The sequence below is a fragment of the Atractosteus spatula genome, chromosome 2, assembly GCF_055471065.1.
Source record: "Atractosteus spatula isolate fAtrSpa1 chromosome 2, fAtrSpa1.hap1, whole genome shotgun sequence".
Classification (NCBI taxonomy): domain Eukaryota; kingdom Metazoa; phylum Chordata; class Actinopteri; order Semionotiformes; family Lepisosteidae; genus Atractosteus; species Atractosteus spatula.
The window spans coordinates 51339092-51354786 of record NC_142707.1 but is presented as its reverse complement, the minus strand read 5'-3'; positions in this window follow the sequence as shown (position 1 = coordinate 51354786).

Sequence of the window (15695 nt, the reverse complement as noted above, 5' to 3'; positions counted from 1 at the left end):
ACTTAAATTCAAGTGAAGCACAATTCAGTAGGAGTGGTTATATAGTTTAGAGTGTTTATTCCGTAAGGTCTGCTGTGGTGATCTCTGTGCTCAGAGACTGAGAAAGCAGTAGGAATGCTCATACAGCAGAGTTTAGTGTGTTTATTGCATTAGGTCTGCAGGTCTGCTGTAGTGTTCTGTGTGCTCAGAGACTGAGAAAGTGGTAGGAGTGTTCACAGAGTTTAGTGAGTTTATAGGATGAGGTCTGCTGTACTGGTCTGTGTGCAAAGAGACTAAGAAAGCAGTAAGAGTGTTTATTGAGTTTAGTGTCTTTATTGCATTAAGTCTGCTATAGTGCTCTGCATGCTCAGAGACTGAAAAAGCAGTAGGGCTGTTCTGCTAGTGCAGCTTCTGCAGATAGATCAATTCCACTGATCTAATGTAAGCAGTTAGGGTAGGATTGGGCCCCTCTAGTCTTGGAAAGCCACTGTCCAGCAGGTCTAACAACAGGTCTAATCATTCTAACCTTGAATTATCCATACAGTAATAACTTACAGTAAGAATGGTTACAAACAAGAGGAGGCGATTTGGCCCATCAAGCAAAGGACCAAAGAATCCAACTGTTTCCCAAAAGACACCAGCTTGAACAACATGGCTGAGTATCTTGTTTCACACATCCCCACAACTCTTTGTATAAAGAACCATCTCCTGTTCTCAGTTTTTTAAATGCACTTCCACATGCTTTCTGCCTGTGTCCTTCACTGTTCATGTTTCACTGTTCATTCTGAAGCAATTTGCTGTGTTGATTTTGTTAATGTCTTTGAGGATTTTTAATACTTGTATCAGGTCTCCTCTGCCCAAGACTAAACATGTTTGTTCAATGAGCTTGTCAGTGTAGGATGGTCCTGTAAGTCCTGGAGTGTATCTGGTTTCTCTTCACTGAACTGATTCCAGAGCAGCAATCTTTTCTATAACATGGTGACCAGACTTGTGCACAGTATTCTAAATGAGGGCTTACTGGTGTGTTTTACAATTTTAACTGGACATTGCCTTTGTAATTGCTTCTCAACCCGTCTAGAAGATGCAACTGACGTCTCAACATAAACACACAAGTCTTTTTCATGCAGTACGTAGCCTCTTCTAGCTCAGCATTTCCCATTTCGTATTTAAAATTTATATTGTTTATTACCTGCATTCAACAGCCAGCATTAAACATGATCGCGCAGGTGTATTATCAGTCATGAATTATATCTGATTTTTTTTCAATTCATTTGTTACTTCTAGAGTGTTCACTAATCCCCTTAAATTGGTGTCATCAATACATTTGTAAAGTCCAGGAACTGGGAATTTTCATCAATATCGTTACATAATTAGTTCAGTTAAATCAAGAAAATCCAGTTGTACTTGTGAGGTACAGTACAGGGTGTAGGCTTTTTAATTTCCATTTCAAGTGAACTCTAAGCTCCTTAATTGAGCAATTCCCTGTATCCTTGGTCAAAATGAAAGTGTTCCAAGTGGGAACAGAACTGGAATTAGGAGCTGATGAATTAGGGATGACCCTGCTGGATCATATCTCTCCAGGACCAAGGCTGGACACCCCTGTGGAAAAGACTGTGCAGCCTCTTATCAACTTTCACTGGGATCGTGAAGCTCTCTGGTTTAACAGTAACTCCCTAGAATCTAATGTACAACCCTACTGAACACAACTTCACAATTTCTTTCTTTACTTCCTTTTTGATTTTGTTGTGTATTGCATTGTGTGTGTTATTGTGTAGTGCTTTGAGTTTCCCACAAAAATCCTCAGAAATACAATGGCATTAGCATACTAATTACTGGATTACCTGCTCTGATGACCTCTCATCTACCTAACTAATCCAATGAGCTGACGCTTCTATCCGTAGAACCTTACATTTGCACCCCTTTATACAGCTTGGTAATTTATAGGAACAATTCAGGTGAGGTACCTTGCTCAGGGGTACAACAGCAGGGTCTCATCTGGGATTCAAACCCACCCTCTTCTAGTTACAAATCCACTTTGACCACCGATCAACACTGCTGTCCACCTGTTGTGGACAAAAAGGAGCATAAAAATGGTTACAAGTTAGAGTAGGGCATTTATACTGTATACATCATTTGGTTACTAGTAACTAATTGACATGTGGAGTTTCTTGGAAGAAGACAGAGCATCAGCTTTGACAACATGAATGAATAATTTGTTTCAGTACCCCTTATTACTTTGTGTAAAGAAGTGTCTCCTCATTACACAACTTTAACACAACACCTCAGTATTTACATTATAAGTTTTAACTATCCTAACAGTCGGTTTTCTTTGAAGTGCTTCCCCATACTGTCTAGGAGATAAAAAAAACATCAGCATAAACACCTCTGCCTTTTCAGAGGTAGTTTCCAAGTTTTGCTGTTATATTTCCAGTTTCTGTTTTTGCTACCTGCATGTCTATATTACATGTCATGTGCCAAAGTCTTAAATCTTAGGTAAATCCTTTTGAAAGTCCTTTTGCAGCTTCTACCATGATTTCTCATCTTCCTACACTGATATCAATTTTTATTAGATACTAACTGTTCCAGAGTCTAGTCTATTAATATTTTATGAGGAATCTTATTAGAAGTCTTCTGAAAGTCTCCATATGCAGTCCCATATCATATGCTCTGTTTGTATCCATCACTGCTGTTGTCTGCTCAAAGAACTCTTGCAAAGTCTCTAAACTCTAGTGAACTCTAGCAATTAATCAAACAAGACCTACTGCACATTTTATAAATCCATGCTGACTGTACCCCAGTCCCAGGATAGAAACTAGAAACATCTGCATCTCAGAAACGGGAGAAAATGTATTTTCAGATGTCGGATGGAAGGGTGAATAATTTTGAGCACAGAAGCATATGATCAAAACAAACCATATTTCTACATACTAGGAAAAGCATAAGGATTAGAAGAGTGAATAATTGAAATTTGTCATTATTGCTGTGTACTAATGAAATTTGTATTTTGGATCAAAAGATTAAGATGAGGCAAAGGCACAGGAGGTTAAACATGGCTTAACATGTATGCAAAATAATACCCAGAAACAAAAGCTGAAACTCTGTATTAATCTTTCAATCTGAAATACAAATTTCACTAGTGTAAAGCAAAAATGACAAATTTCACTTTACTGTCTCAATACATACAGTTTTCACTGTATTAAATACAGTATGTTGTTATTAACTCAGGCTCTACAGGGAGAAAGAAGGTGACGTATTGGGCGCACTGTTATCACACATGGGGTTATGTGAGAAATTTGGTGACTAAACCACTGTGCTTGAACACCTCCTCTAGTCCAGATCTCCAGCAGGCTCTAGTCTACAGTACCATAAACCTGTGTGGTAGCTGAGCTATACATATATAAGCATATTACTTTATATGCAGTATTACTGCACTATTATACAGTTACCACACTATTATATAGTTTATACTATACTGTATATAATGTATATATTCTATATAGTTTATATACAGTATACAGTATTACCACACTGTTGTACAGTTACCATCCTAAAGTGTATATACATACTGTATATAGTTTATACTATATTATATATAGCTTGTATATCCTATACTGTACCTTTAATACAGCATTACGCTTAAACGGACATTATTAAGTAGTCTTGCTTCCTAAGCTCCAATTTCCTTCTGATGCTGGTGACTCTGAAAAGCAGGATGAAACCTGTTATTTACAGCAATATTAAGAAATAAATTAATCATATTACACCAAGATTTAAGTGAGGCTTACTTTTTTTATAAAACAATAGTAAGGGATATTTGGCACCATCAAAGGTAATTCACTATTTTTTTTGTGAAATTACGGACAAAAAACAGTTTTAACTTGACTGAAGCATGAAGGATGAAGAATGAAGCATTCACGTCACTCCCATAGATAAGCTTTTTGGACAGTGTTTCCTGTGCTTGGGTCTTTAAACATGATTAGTAATAAATAGAATAAGTAATAAACTTATTAGTAATAAAAAAAAAATTAGTTTAATGAATATATTTAAAATAGAGAAACTATTGTGCCTGACAGCAAACTTTCATGCTTTGACTCTGAGATCTTCTTATTATGAATATTCAAACCAAGCTATTCAAATAAATATTAATTGTTGAAACAGTGAAGGGATTGGGAACAGACGTTTTCCATAACAGGCCTGTGCAAACGAGCAAGCAAATTTCTCAGGACTAGAAACACTAGAAGAGCGAATAGCAAAGAAAGTGTATCTGACAGAAACTTTCCAGTCTCATGGTACAGTACACTTTTTAATGAAGAAAAATAAGGAAATAATTGAAAGAAACTCCACTGCATTCCAGTTTTAAGCTGTGACCCACCTTTTTAGTCTGGACTGATTCTTTTTACAGTAGCAATAGCAGAACTGGGTGAAAGGGTCAGGATAGTTCATGATGGGATCAGATTCAGAAACACCTCTTCCACAGGTGTTTCGAGGCTGATATACTGTACTGTAATGTACAGACAGGTAGAAACTTGGACAATGGCCTTCAAGGAAGAGGGCAGGAATTCATATCTCTAAACTAGAGCTATGACATCATCTGCACTTGTATTGTTTGTATAGGTGTTATGAGGAGGGCCGTCTCTTTCATTGTTATAAGTTACTGTACATTTTTCTTTTGTTCTTCAAAACTGCCTTCCCTGGATAAAAGCATCACGCATTCATGTTATTACTGACTATGTGTGCTGCAGGTACTTCACATGGCTCATATTTAATGTTCCTGCTCTTATGTTGGGGTCAGGTCTCTCCTAGAAAAAAGGTTTCAATCTCAAAGTGATGCCCTTGCTAAATTACAGTAAGTACCTCCATCTACTGTCTCCTCTCATTGTACATTCTCATTGTGCAGATCTTGTGTATTTCTTTACTGTTGTTGTTGTTCTGTAAAGAGCTTTGGGAAGCCACCTTTAAAGGCGCTATATCAAATAAAGATTATTATTATAAGTAATCAAATAATGTAGTGATGAGCACCGAGAGTTCTTTATACTGGACTTTAGAAGATAAGTTAGACTTTAGAAGATAAGTTAGCTGATAAGCAATTTCAAATCACTCGATTAGTTAGCTGATAAGAAGATATGTTAAGACTTTAGAAGATCAGTTAGCTGATGTGCAGTGAGAGTACTGGTGCACTATGGCTGCTGTCACATCATCCAGGTGGGGCTGCACACTGGTGGTGGTGGAGGGGAGTCCCCATTACCTGTAAAGCGCTTTGAGTGGAGTGTCCAGAAAAGCACTATATAAGTGTAAGGAATTATTAACAGCTATTTGGCCAATCAAAATAATTTAGAATGTGAGAATCTCATCCAGTTGTTTCTTAACAGAAGCCAGGGTATCAGCTTCAATAACATTACTGGGTAGCTGGCTCTATACTCTCACCACTCTATCTTAAAAAGACCCTTAGAGAAGCCAGGTTCTCAAGTTACTCAATGCATTACTTATTTTTACCAGTAGGTGTCACTATGTACAAAGACATTAAATGTTCTTAGGGTTACAGTATATATTCCTTGTCAACTGAATTCATTTTTTTATATTTTTCGATTGTTTTTAGAATTTTCCCCAGCTAAACAAATATATATGAATAAATTCATAGCTTTATGTTTTGCCTTAATACTGCGCATAACAATCCCATGGGAATGAAAATAAATGCTTCTATCTTTGTTTCTCCCGTCTTAAAGTCTGCACTACCTGGAATTCGCTGCAGGGGAGACAGGGTGAAGATAAAAGCACAGTTTCTGTTGTCATTCTATGGACATTATGCCATAGTCCTTTTTCATGGTAACAAAAAGTGTGATCTTCTCAAAGCTCTTTTGAGAAAAGCAGATGTCTTACCTTACCTTAAAACAAGAAATGAAAAATAAATAAGAAAACAGTTTGAAATCTGGAGTCTATAATCATAAATACACTATACCTACCTCTAAATACACCATACAAATATATACCTAACCATAAATGCACTATGCATTTAGATATTCAAATTCATAGTTCTTTATTGATCAGTATTAACATCATCCTGTTGAATATGAGATGCTTTTTTCAGTTCCTCTTTGTGGAGTGACCAGAATATTATTGACTCCTGGACATTCACTCCCATATCAACCACTGATCTCTGAAACTCTTTCAAAGTCTGTCCCTCCACAGTTTCTTCCTTGCCCAGCTGATCAGTGTGGAGAGACAGGCTGATCCAGACAGTGTCTGGGTGCCTTCCACTTCTCAAAGACTGACTTCACCAGGCTCAAAGAGATATTAATCACTTTTGAATTGTTTATATACACTTCTCCTGAATTCTTTCTACTGCTTTATCACTGAGCTGTTTTGAAAGCTCCTTGGTCTTGAATCTTTTCTTTAAATTCACTCCCTGACTGTGGGTCCTTACAGAGCCAAGTGTACAGTATTTATCCTTTAATAAGTTGGCAACTACGCAAGAACATACCAAAAGCAAATCTCTGTAAGGTTCCTCAGTAAGGTTTACAAGCAGAGTTTCAGTTTTTGCTGTATTACTTCTTCATCCATAAAAAGGTTCTGTTTTTTAAAGCTCTGATTAAAAACCTTCACTTTAAAAAAATGTGTTCATATCAGTTTTCATTTACTTATATGAGACATCATTGGTAGGGGGTGAAAACATTTGCAGCTACTGCTCCTCAGGAGCCAGAGACCATACAGCAGTGGATCTGCTGTTCTTGTATGAAGCTGATGAAGTTAAGTGTCCTTTTAGCACATTGAAGCTGCCATTAGCTCTTCAGAACTTTGAGGTGACCAGCTCCTGGTATCTTTTGTTATCCTTAAATTGTCAACGCATCCAAGCAGTTTCGTTGCTAATGTCAATTTAGAAATATGATATTGAATGTACGATTTTAATATCACTTGATTTAAATTTAAAGGCTTTTTTCTACACAGGTGTGTGTAGAAATTTCTATAAAGAGAATATCTAACTGCACTGCATGTTTATACATAGAAAATGTATAAAATATTAGCCCACTTCCCATATGTCTGCTGGGAACTGAAATAAAACTGTTTGGATATGTGCACATGGTGTAATCTGACTGATGAGAAAAATATTTATCAGTGTTGCTGCATTGAACTGGGCTAATCAGAATGCTCCTTTGATCAGTTATGTAGTATGGACTTTACTCACAGTTCTGCTGGCACATAGGAACTATTTCAGTTGTAAGTAAGACTGTCAAAGACACTATACGCGAACTGGAGGTTGTTTCTAACTTGGGATGGAAGTAGATTGTATTTTACAGCCTGTGAAGAAGAGCATCATAATGTATTGGAGTTAATTATAATATATTAAATGTGATATACTACATACAGTACCCTGAGGGACAATCAGCTGAAACTGAGTGTCAGCACATCTGGGGATATCCAGACATGCTACAGCCACTGGTCAACACTTGATCCACATCTGTAACAGTCTGCAAAGGGCTTTTTCTGAACAATATTTGATAACAGTTAATGATCGTTTGTATTAGTAAAGCACTTTTCCTCCCAAGGATCTAATCTATAATTCAAAAGATGATACCTAGTAAAGGGGGTTAGGATTAGAATGTGGTTTGTGTTTTGGTGCTGAAAGAACCACTTTGTTTTGTGTGATACAATAGCTATACATAAAATTTACTTTAATTTATTTACCATTTTGCATTCCAAAGGATACAGAGGGGTACCCACTTCATTCCCACTGCAGTGCAGCCCTACCTGTGTTTGGGAGTCACACAGCACCATTCTGCACCAGCAGCCCCACCTGGAGACACACAGCACCATTCTGCACCAGCAGCCCCACCTGGAGACACACACCACCATTCTGCACCAGTGGCCCTAATGCGCAGCAGGTCAGGGTAAGTGAGAAATTGGTTCACTGGTTTAATTAAGGGAGAACGTAGAGGAGGCCAGATTGTACAAGACCAGAAAGGAATGATTATCTTTTTACTGTTTTTTGTGTTGTCCAACCTCCTTCATCCTATATTTCTTTACTTTTGTTCAGTTACCATCTGCTGATGTAGCCATGTCAGCCTGGAGCCATCTTTATGCTTTGCAAAAGATCACCCACTCATGTCTGATCTAAACAGTGCTTGTGAAGTCCAAACACACGCTGCTAGTATTTCTACAGCCCTGAGATGGGTAAATGTTGCTCCGTATTGTGCCTGGAGGTTGCATTGCATAGTAATTACAAGATCCTCCTCCAGGGTTTTGATTAAAAAAGAAGGGGATAGCAATTAAAAACTATTCACATATTCCTTTGTTCCCTGTTTTTGGATTGTGCTCCCTACTGCCACTCTCTGTCAAAGCTGAGACAGAGGGCTACTGTCTCTGAAACTGTTTTGAATATCTGGCCCTTGTTTATTTGTTGTCACTGCTTTCCCAAATTGCTGCAAGAAATGCTGTTCTGTTTTTGTGTTATTGCACTGGGCTGTAGCAACAAAAACAAAAAGGTGATGTGTGCATGCCTCCAGGATAGAAATTAGCTCTGATTTACAAGCACGATGAAAAAACAACAACAGCGAAAAACGCCTACAGATTTATAATGCTATGCAAATGAACAGATACCAAGAATCTGAGCACTTAGACATCAATTACCCCTATCTGCTGTGGTCTGGTTATATAATTTATACCTCCCTCATAGTTGTCTGTACAAATCCCAGCTGATAAGGCACTGATAACCTGCAGATAACAGGCAGCCATTAGTGAAGTACAAGCTTAACAGAAACAAAGTCGGTTCACTCAGCACTACAATTTATATCTTTGCTTTATAATGCTTGCACATCAAAGATTTAAAGGCACTGAGAAATAAAGTAAGTAATTCTTCACTTTATAAATGAATGCAGATCGAAAGATCCAATCAAAATAAAGAATGTGGATCGCACTGAATAAGTGTTTATTTTCTTAAGAGGCTTTGAGATTTAAGGCTTGTGCTTCTGAAAGCCAGAGAATCTTAATAAACAAAGGATCCTTCATTCAATATAGTTTCTACGTGTTCAATAATTAATTAATGGGCTACTAATACCGTTTATCTGAGATGATAGACTCAGGTGACTAGAAGCACAATGGATGAAGCCACTAGTTTTGAGGATGTGAAACAGCCTTCTTCATGCAGCACAATCTGAGAGCAGCATCTTGACATAAATTGTACAACTCAAAGAGAAGCCAAAAATGAGAGAGATTCAACTATATTATTCTTCAAGGATCTCTCAAATTTTAAGCTGCAAAATTAGAGAAATTGTCAAACTGTTTTCTAAGAGAATTTAAAACATTGAATGCAGAAATGCCCCCTTGAACTGGAATAGGACTGATTGATTTATCCACAGACACATGGGGATAAGATTATGTCAAATTAAAGAAAAAGCAACCTGCAGTACTTCTTCCCATCCTTTAGAGGTCGCTGTTTTCCCTCCATGCACATTTTACAATAGGCACAGAACAAAGAAGCACAGTAAAATCACACACCCGAAGAAGGCTACACAGCCGAAATGTTGTGTTTCTTTTCTTCTCTTTTAAGCATAGAATAAACCTTAATTTGTTCCTTTGCAGCACAGTAAAACGACCTATTCCATTTTAACGGTTTTGAAATTAAGGTTTATTCTGAGAAACAAATTCTGCGTGAAAAATATCAATTCATGTCTTAAAATGGAAATTTGTCCCTCAGACTTATCAAAATGAGGTAAAATACTCAATCAATAAATGAGTTCACAACGAAAGAGTAATGGCTTAGGGGCAAGTGCAATCAGTGGATTATATGCAAAGTGAGGGGGTAATGCATAATTACACCGGCTTTATGTAATTGTAAGGGAGTAAACTTATAGGCTCTTGGGTAGTTGTGTGAATTCCTGTAGGAGTGGAAATATATACTGTATGTATGGAGAGATTAGGAACATGTAAAGGTTTATTCCATGCTGAAAAGAAAGGAAACACAATGTTTCGGTTGTGGAGCCTTCTTCGGGTGTGTAATAATAAAAATGTTGCTTTATTAGCCCTTTACAATTTCTTGCATTAGGAATTCATCTTTTCACATACCCCAGCTTGCTTTCCATGAGACACACAGACAGGGAGAGAAGCTTGGGGTCAGAGCACAGGGTCAGCCATTATACAGTGCCCCTGGAGCAGTTGGGGTTAAGGGCCTTGCTCAGGGATTCCTCTGCCGGCTGCAGGATTTGAGCCAGCAGCCTTCCAATCACAGGCATAGATCCTTAGCCACAGAGCCACTACTCCAGGTGTGTATGGATAGATGTCTGTTATGTAACGTATCCTTGTATGATTTTGTAAGTTTCTGTGTGGGCAAAGTATAGCTGCTTTAATGCAAGAAGAACTTCTGATAAATCGTATTGTATATGATTAATATCTATATACTGTATATAGAGATTTTTTAGAGTAGTAAACAGCCTGAACCGTTGTACCAAACACTGTAGCCATACCTGTCCTCCAGAACTGATTTTGTCTTTCTCACAGTTGCAGTGATTCTTGGTGAGATCCTGGGACTATGCTTTCAGCCACCACCTCACTTTGCTTTTACAAGGGATTTATTTCTTCTTTGCTTGGAGGAAATATTTCCTCGCATTATTCACACAGCCTTCCTTCAAGACGCAGTGACTTTCTGGATTTCTGAGGACTTTCCACCAAGAGTCTTTAGTACTTCACCTGACTGAGATATGGAGAAAGGGTTAAATTAGTCTAATGAAGGAAAATGCTGATTAAATTAATTTATAGGTTGTTCAGAACAAAAATCAAACCCTGTATCCATTAGGGCCTTCACTCTGCTTTAGACTGATGGTTTGCATGGGTTCCATAGTGCTTGTGCGCATAAGAACACACTACAATACAGTTAACATGGAGAATTGTGAGAAAAGACCTTGATAAAATTATATCACGCTAGTAAGTGATATAGCATTTACTTGAATCAGCAGTGTTTGTCGACTATTCTATAACTGTTACACACTGTATAGTAAGAAAAATAGAAAGAGCGTTGAAGTATGAGAGGTTTCCTAAAGACAGACGATTACTTACTAATGACTCAGCTCATCGAGCTGGTTACCCCAGTCCACATTATGCACACACCTGGAAACCCTGCAGAGAACCTAACCCTCCAGGACCAGGACTACACAGCCTGCAGACACACTGACCCTTCAGAACCACGACTGGACACCCTGCAGACACACACTGACTCTGCAGGACTGGACACCCTGCAGACACAATGACCCACCAGGACCAGGACTGGATACCCTGCAGACACAATGACCCTCCAGGACCAGGACTAGACACCCTGCAGAGACATAGACCCAATAGGACCAGGACTAGACACCCTGCAGACACACTGACCCTCCAGGACCACGACTGGACACCCTGCAGAGACATTGACCCAATAGGACCAGGACTACACAGCCTGCAGACACACTGACCCTTCAGAACCACGACTGGACACCCTGCAGACACACACTGACTCTGCAGGACTGGACACCCTGCAGACACAATGACCCACCAGGACCAGGACTGGATACCCTGCAGACACACTGACCCAATAGGACCAGGACTGGACACCCTGCAGACACACTGACCCTCCAGGACTGGACACCCTGCAGACACACTGACCCTCCAGGACTGGATACCCTGCAGACACACTGACCCAATAGGACCAGGACTATACAGCCTGCAGACACACCTTCTCCCCTTTACTTCGGAATCTACAGTATTCTAGCTCTTTTTTTCCCCAGTAGTGTTTCTAAGACATACAGAAAGTTATTTGAAAAGCATTTAAACAAATAGCATTGGCTTTTACTTTGGGTAAAAGGCAGAATTACTTTTACATTAATGTAAAATGACAACTTAACGCTAATGCTAAGGTACCTAGTTGAGCTTTTACAAAGGGGTTTATTTCAGCTTTGCTCGCAGTTAACATTTCAATTACGTCCTCACATTATACACACAGACCGAAAGGCCTAAAATACAGTTAATCTGGAGCAATGTGAGAAAAGCCCTTGATGAAATGAGACTTGTGCTTGGAGCTTTCTCAAGTCTGCTGCTCTCCCTGACAAGCAAATCATGAATTTATATTAAACTTCTCCTTCAGGGAATATTTATTTAAAACCAGCAGTGATTTGGGAAGTTACTTTGTCTTTGGAAGGATTTTCTCAAGTAAAAGAAATTTAAAACACTATTACTAATCTCATATCACTTTGAAACCCTGCTCCATGATGCATAGAGTATACCTGGGCATTCCTTAACAATCACCAAATATTAAAAACACTGTATTGATGTTAAAGGGACATTGTTCTCAAAAGTAGCTAAGGCAAATTGCCCTCTTTATTAAGAAGATCCTGAAAGATCTTTTGTTTATATCTGGTGGAGAGATTTCAAAGACACATTGAGTGGGTTAGTTTTCAATTTTTAAACTTACAGACCTTACAACTTTGCAGATTCAGAGTTTAGCCAAGTAAAGTGCCCTCCAAATGTATTGGGACAGTAGTGAATCAAAAGTGATTCCTGGCAGCCATGCATGGCCCCGACAATGATCTTACCTCCAACATGCTTGAGAATGTGCTCAGAAGTACAAAGCTGAGCCTGGAGAGTTCTGAAAGAAAGTTTTATGGATAGATGAAACCACTATAAACCTTGCCTAATGTGATGGAGACATTAAAGTGCGGAAGAAGAAAATAACTGCTGATGCTTCAAAGTCCATCAGTCCATCTGGTCTGGGCACACATAATAATAATAATAATAATAATAATTGCTTACACTTATATAGTGCTTTTTTTGGACATATCTGTTACGATCCCTGCCTCTCGGCAACGAAAGAGGCAGAAGAAGGCGTAACCTTAGTTCATCAGTCCACCTATCACGGTACGCGTTCACCACCACACCTCCGTCTCATCTGGTATTTAAGCATTAGTCTTTCCCTACCTCCTCGCTCAGTATTGGTTTCCCTTTCGAGCTTCTTAGTTGCGCTACGCCTTCAACCTCCTTGTACTGTTCTGGTTCCGACTTTGGTTTTTTCCCTTTTACTACGGCTATTGGATTACGGCTCGGCTTCGGTTGCTTTCTTCTAGTTTGGTTCACTGGCTTCCCTTGGATTCTCGGCTCTCCCCTTCGTCTACGGTTTTGGATTACGGTTTGGCTTTGGCTACTCCCTCTCGGTTTGGATCACTGGCTTCCCTTGGATTCTCGGCTCTCCCCTTCGTCTACGGTTTTGGATTACGGTTTGGCTTTGGCTACTCCCTCTCGGTTTGGATCACTGGCTTCCCTTGGACTCTCGGCTCTCTCCTTCGGCTACGGTATTAGGATCACGACTCGTCTCAGTCGGCTCCCGCAAGTGGGTTCACTACTTGGTTTCGGTTTCACTGACCGAATCCGTAACAGAGGGCTCAGTATTCTGTTACGGATTCGGTCGGTGAAACCGAAACCAAGTAGTGAACCCACTTGCGGGAGCCGACTGAGACGAGTCGTGATCCTAATACCGTAGCCGAAGGAGAGAGCCGAGAGTCCAAGGGAAGCCAGTGATCCAAACCGAGAGGGAGTAGCCAAAGCCAAACCGTAATCCAAAACCGTAGACGAAGGGGAGAGCCGAGAATCCAAGGGAAGCCAGTGAACCAAACTAGAAGAAAGCAACCGAAGCCGAGCCGTAATCCAATAGCCGTAGTAAAAGGGAAAAAACCAAAGTCGGAACCAGAACAGTACAAGGAGGTTGAAGGCGTAGCGCAACTAAGAAGCTCGAAAGGGAAACCAATACTGAGCGAGGAGGTAGGGAAAGACTAATGCTTAAATACCAGATGAGACGGAGGTGTGGTGGTGAACGCGTACCGTGATAGGTGGACTGATGAACTAAGGCTACGCCTTCTTCTGCCTCTTTCGTTGCCGAGAGGCAGGGATCGTAACAATATCACTCGAAGTGCTTTACAGGTAATGGGGACTCCCTCCACCACCACTAATGTGCAGCCCCACCTGGATGATGTGACGGCAGCCATAGTGCACCAGTACGCTCACCACACACCTGTCACGAATGACCCGCTGAGAAAACGGGAAGATGAACCCTATGCGGGACCTTGGGAGGGCTAGGCGAGAGGCAAGGTCCGAGTCCAGTTCCGAGGTTAGTAACAAAAGGTAGGCGAGTAGGTTTCCAATCCAGAAGAGGGTAAGACAGAAGTCGTAGTCAAAAGGCAGTTCCGTGATTCAAAAGGTGTAGGTCAACGGGAAGGCTTCCAATCCATAGGGGCAAGACAGTAGACGAGGTCGAAGGAAAGTTCCGAGGTTCGTTACAAAGAGAGTGTAGGATACCAAAACAAAGGCGAGGTAGGAGCTCAGAAGAACAACCAATACCAGGCGAAGAGCAGAGGGTTCTGAAATGTATAAATTCATTTATTTTCTTACTGAGATTTGATAACTGGTCTGAGAAATTGGGATTGTAGTTCCCCTTTAAATCCAGCTGTGCAGCATACTGCATACTGAAAGCAAAAACAGTTTTAACACAACGAGAACACGCAAGAACTCAGAACGGCTGCAGCAAAGCATCTCAAATCATCAAGCACTTTATCAATGAGTCTCAGGTTTTGCTTCGAAGGGATATGCAACCAGTTACTCACTGTTGCACTCTGAAATATACTTAAAGTTAATATGTCCCAATACTTATTGTCACCTCAAATCTCTGGATTGAAAACAAAGAAAGTTTTTGTTTAAAGATGAACAAACATATGCATGTAATTACCCAAAACTAAAATGTATATTATATTGTACTTTTCATACATTTTCATCTCATGATCACAAACAGAAAGTGCTTGACTCTAAAGTAATAATAACAGATTTGAATTTTCTGTCCCAGTACTTTTGGAAGGCACTCTAGACGTCATGCCTTCACAGAGTGATGTTGGATGTTTGGTCACCAAAAAGCATTAGTGAATAGAAAACCAAGGACCAGATATCAATAAGACAGGAGGTGTGGAATGTTGTGTGGTTAGTGCCAAGTCAAGATGTTTTCCTGTCAGCTCCCAATTGACATTGCTTGCATCTTTCAGGATTACAATACATTTTGGACTGGAGCAATGCAACAATTCTCTATAGAAATAGAAACCCTGTATAGTGACACAGAATATGTCACGAGCAGTTCTTTCCGGGCCCTATGCGGACGACACGATCCAGAATAGTGAAGACACAAGGGGAAAAATGGTCATGCAGGAAAAGGGTCTGGAGACGGGGGGCGTGTCCATGCAGTGCAGGTGTCCAGGGGAAGTGAGTCCAGGCGAACAATCCATGTAGGAATTCCAAAAGAGTAATCCGAGACAAAGGGTAGAGTCCAAGACCAGGGGATCCATCCAGAGAGTTAAAACACGAACCGGGTCGGAACCGGCGAGGGGAACCAGGAACTAGGAACAGAAAGTTAAAAGCATAACGGAGCCAGACGCGGCAAGACCCCGAGCTCTCATGATGTGGAAATCAATGAGGAACCCCGAGTGACGTCCGCATCTGGCTTTTAAGGGGGTACGGGAATAGGGAACAGGTGCAGGCAATGGGAGGGAACGAGGAAGGGCTGGAGCTCCCTTAAGAGGAGGGGTTAGCGATCGTGACAGAATATTAATACTGAGCCAGAAGGTGAAGTTCTTTCCTGTGCTGTGACTTTAATGTTTCTACAAAACTCAGAAGAACATAAACATTTAAAAACGAGAGGAGGCTATTCAGCACATCTGGCCCATTTG